Here is a 5000-nt window from a genome sequence, read left to right as displayed (position 1 = left end):
CTTCCGCAGGTTCCCCTACGGAAACCTTGTTACGACTTTTACTTCCTCTAAATGATCAAGTTTGGTCAACTTCCCAGCAACGCCGACGGCCGTGAAGCCACCGCGTGTCGGTCCGAAGACCTCACTAAATCATTCAATCGGTAGTAGCGACGGGCGGTGTGTACAAAGGGCAGGGACGTAATCAACGCGAGCTTATGACTCGCGCTTACTAGGAATTCCTCGTTTATGGGGGATAATTGCAAACCCCAATCCCCAGCACGAAGGAGTTTCAGCGGGTTGCCCGGGCCTCTAGGCCAGGGAGAACATGCTGATTCCTTCAGTGTAGCGCGCGTGCGGCCCAGGACATCTAAGGGCATCACAGACCTGTTATTGCTCAATCTCGTGCGGCTCGAAGCCGCCGGTCCCTCTAAGAAGAATTTAAATACGCCGCCAGTGAGTTGCGCGGCCGAAGCCGCACACACCTAAATGGCGACGCCTATTTAGCAGGCTAGAGTCTCGTTCGTTACCGGAATTAACCAGACAAATCGCTCCACCAACTAAGAACGGCCATGCACCACCACCCACCGAATCAAGAAAGAGCTGTTAATCTGTCAATCCTTCCGGTGTCCGGGCCTGGTGAGATTTCCCGTGTTGAGTCAAATTAAGCCGCAGGCTCCACTCCTGGTGGTGCCCTTCCGTCAATTCCTTTAAGTTTCAGCTTTGCAACCATACTCCCCCCGGAGTCCAAAATCTTTGGTTTCCCGGAAGCTGCCCGCCGAGCCATTGTAGTAACGTCGGCGGATCGCTAGATGACATATTTACGGTTAGAACTAGGGCGGTATCTAATCGCCTTCGAACCTCTAACTTTCGTTCTTGATTGATGAAAACACCTTTGGCAAATGCTTTCGCTGATGTTCGTCTTGCGACGATCCAAGAATTTCACCTCTAACGTCGCAATACGAATGCCCCCAGTTATCCCTATTAATCATTACCTCGGAGTTCTGAAAACCAACAAAATAGAACCGAGATCATATTCTATTATTCCATGCACGAAATATTCAAGCAGCATTTTGAGCCCGCTTTGAGCACTCTAATTTGTTCAAAGTAAAATTGTCGGCCCACCTCGACACTCACTGAAGAGCACCGCGATAGGATTTTGATATTGAACCGGCGTTTTACCGCCGGCTCACCGACGATATGCTCCGCAAACGTGTCAGTATCACCGCGGATGCGGTGCACCGACAGCGCGGCGCACAAATGCAACTACGAGCTTTTTAACCGCAACAATTTTAGTATACGCTATTGGAGCTGGAATTACCGCGGCTGCTGGCACCAGACTTGCCCTCCAATTGTTCCTCGTTAAAATATTTAAAGTGTACTCATTCCGATTACGAGGCCTCGTAAGAGTCCCGTATCGTTATTTTTCGTCACTACCTCCCCGTGCCGGGAGTGGGTAATTTGCGCGCCTGCTGCCTTCCTTGGATGTGGTAGCCGTTTCTCAGGCTCCCTCTCCGGAATCGAACCCTGATTCCCCGTTACCCGTGACAACCATGGTAGTCGCAGAAACTACCATCGAAAGTTGATAAGGCAGACATTTGAAAGATGCGTCGCCGGTACTGGACCATGCGATCGGCAAAAGTTATCCAGATTCATCAAAATTAACGACTTCGGACGCGAGGCCCTCCGTCGATTGGTTTTGATCTAATAAAAGCACTCATCCCATCACTGGTCAGAGTTCTGATTGCATGTATTAGCTCTAGAATTACCACAGTTATCCAAGTAACTGAGTAAGATCTAAGGAACCAAAACTGATATATTGAGCCATTCGCGGTATCGCCTTAATACGGCTTGCACTGAGACATGCATGGCTTAATCTTTGAGACAAGCATATAACTACTGGCAGGATCAACCAGGGAGCTAACACGACGCGCGCGAGCGCGAGTGGAGCTGGAGGCGCACGCGCTCAGAGCACCAGCGCACAGCACCCGAAGGGCGCGGCGTGGCGCGCTGCAGCACGATTGCCCAACACGCCGTGCTCGTCCGAAAATCGTTCGAACACGGCGAGTGCCTTCTTACAACTCGTCTCAACAAACACCACACACGCACACACTATATGTGGTGGTGGTGGTGGTGGTGGTGGTGATACGAGAGTGCGAGAGCACAGTGGCGGCCCCGGGGGCGTCGTGTGGCGGGTGAGCGGCAGTTCGAACTACGATGGATCCTAGCCACCGCGCACACATCACACCACACCACACATTCCACCCCCGGAGGAGAGCCATGGTCGGGTCTTGTGATCAGACCGTCACCGAACGTTCGCTAATAGACGCAACCGCTTTGTAAAATGTCGTTTAACATTAAAAGCGTGGTACAGTCTCGTCAAAACGCCCGGTATTGGGGGGGCCGATCGCACTTCGTATGAACTCTGGTCCATATTATACGATGATATTGTGAGAGCGAGATGGAACCGACTTAGCCGTCGCAGTGTCACACCACCGCACCACCAAGTGGTGTGGTGGTGCGCTACTAAACGACGAACCAGCGTCAATCTCAAACTCTTCAAGCGGCGCACGCGCAACACCAACACGGCGAATTCTTCCGTGGAGGCTGAGACACGTGCCCTTTGTCAACCTTAGCCGGGTACAGAACTGAATACAGTTAGTGTGTCCGTCGGTAGACTGAGTGGGCGGAACGATTCACTCGAAACCGAACATATATAAACGGTGCGTGTGGCGTGGTGGTGGCGCGGTTGTGGTGATCCCCACGAACCAAACAACACACCATCAAAAACCAGACAACATCCATTCGGATAATATTCACATGTTCAAGTGTAACTCGTCCTTTCATATGGCGCGCGCGTTAGACACACACCACACCACACACCATCACCACTCTGTGGTGGTGGTGGTGCCCGCGGTGTGGTGCGCACGCGCACGCCTCGCCTGCCGGCTCCGAGAATATGATTTCCCTTCACCGGTGCGGTTCGATCTAGCCACTTTAAAGGCGTACTCCGTGCGCGCGCCTGCGCCCCTCTGCACGTCGCGCCGGTCTTACCGGCGGGTGGCGGGCGCCGCACCTATCACCACACCACAAGCGGCCGGCTCCGTTAGTGGTTGCACAGAATGAGAACATCGTCCATATACACTACATTATATGTCACGGTGCCGTGTGGTCCCCGGCACCTTAATAGAATAGGACCACTCCGTCTGTTTCCCGTGGATGTCGTAAGAGGCGACTAAGGGAATTAATAACAAAATGCCAAATAATCATGTTACTTGCCAATCAATAAACCAAGTAAACTATTTAGTGAAAACCATGTGTGTGATCAATCATACTCACATCTAAATCTAACGGATGATATATTATGTCATATGTCAAAAATATTATTTCACTGTGACATATTTTGAAACAGATAAAAAAGCAAATAAAAATGAATTGAATTGAATAATAGTGGTGGCATACTTACAAACAAATTGTAAATTGCTTGAAATTATTTCAAAATGTTTAAAATTCATGTTTATTTCCAAACTATGACCTATTATAAAGTCTACAAAGGTGCATCATAAGCATATAGATAGAAAAGTGTCCCCACAGATAAAAAATATAAAATAATCGATTCAAAAAACACAACTAACACTAATGTATCGAATAGAGACCGGGGGTACGTTCGTGTATCTGTACCATTATACCAAAAGAGCTTTAGGTAATGTCATATAATGTGACAGAATGTTTAATTTTATTTGTCAAAATGATTGAAATCAATGTCAATGTACCATATTTATGTGTACATATTTACTCATTTTAATTCAAATGCAAAATTGGCATTTATTATATATGTATAATAACAAAGACTACAATGTAGTGTTCATAGATAACATAATGTAAATTGAGTAGTAATTATTAATAAACTTGAAATAATAAATTTAAAAAGAAAAAAAAACTCAACTAGTGTACCAAACTAGTCCTTTCGAAACACAATTAAGTATAATAGGTATAGGTTAGAGACCGGGGGAGCGTTCGTGTATCTGTAGTACCGTTTAAAAAGTGACAGGTTAAAAGAAAAATAAATAATCCTATAAACAACACTAATGTACCATATTTTATTTCATGTGCATTTAGTTCTTTTAATTCAATTAATTATACAGGTAATATTTAAGAGATGTTTAATTTTGACAATGCGATGGCACATTTATGTGTATGTAGTTCTTTTGATGCAAATGAAAACTTGGCATTTATAATATACCTATATAATATATATGTATATTATAAATGGTATTATCATATTTTTTATGGGCATGTTGTTCTTTTAATTGAATTAATATAATATAATATATAATATTAATTTACAATTAATTATACAGTTAATATTGAAGAGTTGTCAAAATGTTTCAAATTAATGTCAATATTTGTACCATATGAAGTCATTTTAATGCAAATGCAAAATTGGCATTTATTATATATAATAATAATAATAAAGACTACAATGTAGTGTTCATAGATAAAATAATGTAAATTGCTATAAACCTTTTACAGGTTAAAAGAAAAATTAATTAGACTAATATAATATCTATAGAGCAAAAATATACATATAAGATTAATGTATATAATAAATAAATAGTTAATTATACAGTTAACATGTAAGAGATGTTCAATTTTATTTGTCAAAATGATTCAAATTAATGACAATGTACATTACATATAATAATAAAGTTCATATTTTAGTGTTCATAGATAAAAAATAATATAGATTGAATGGCCTTAATTAAAAAATTTAAAAAAAATATATCAATTCAAAAATCACAACTAGGATACCAACTAACTACTCACTCCTTACACAACACAATTGAGTGTAATATCGGTAGCGACTAAGGGATAGGCTTATAAAATTGCGATCCTTTTTTTAAGGCGATCGGATAGCAACCTGTCACTATTTGGATCTCAATACCATCATTAAGCCGAGTAGCTGAACGTGGCCGTTCAGTCTTTTCTTGACTGTTGGCTCTGTCTAACCCGTAAGGGATATA

General features: G+C 43.2%; 1 non-coding gene across 1 annotated transcript in view; it reads right to left on the bottom strand.

Annotated features, from left to right (window-relative positions):
• Positions 1 to 1895, bottom strand: part of LOC132903535 (small subunit ribosomal RNA) — a 1903-nt gene extending 8 nt beyond the window's left edge. Inside the window, exon 1 of the ribosomal RNA XR_009657451.1 lies at positions 1 to 1895. This exon is cut by the window's left edge and continues 8 nt beyond it. This is a non-coding gene — a ribosomal RNA (small subunit ribosomal RNA).
• Between the last annotated feature and the right edge of the window lie 3105 nt (positions 1896 to 5000).

Source organism: Amyelois transitella, chromosome 27 (assembly GCF_032362555.1).
Source record: "Amyelois transitella isolate CPQ chromosome 27, ilAmyTran1.1, whole genome shotgun sequence".
Lineage (NCBI taxonomy): Eukaryota > Metazoa > Arthropoda > Insecta > Lepidoptera > Pyralidae > Amyelois > Amyelois transitella.
The sequence above is the reverse complement of the archived record's forward strand: the minus strand, read 5'-3'. Positions and strand labels throughout refer to the sequence as shown.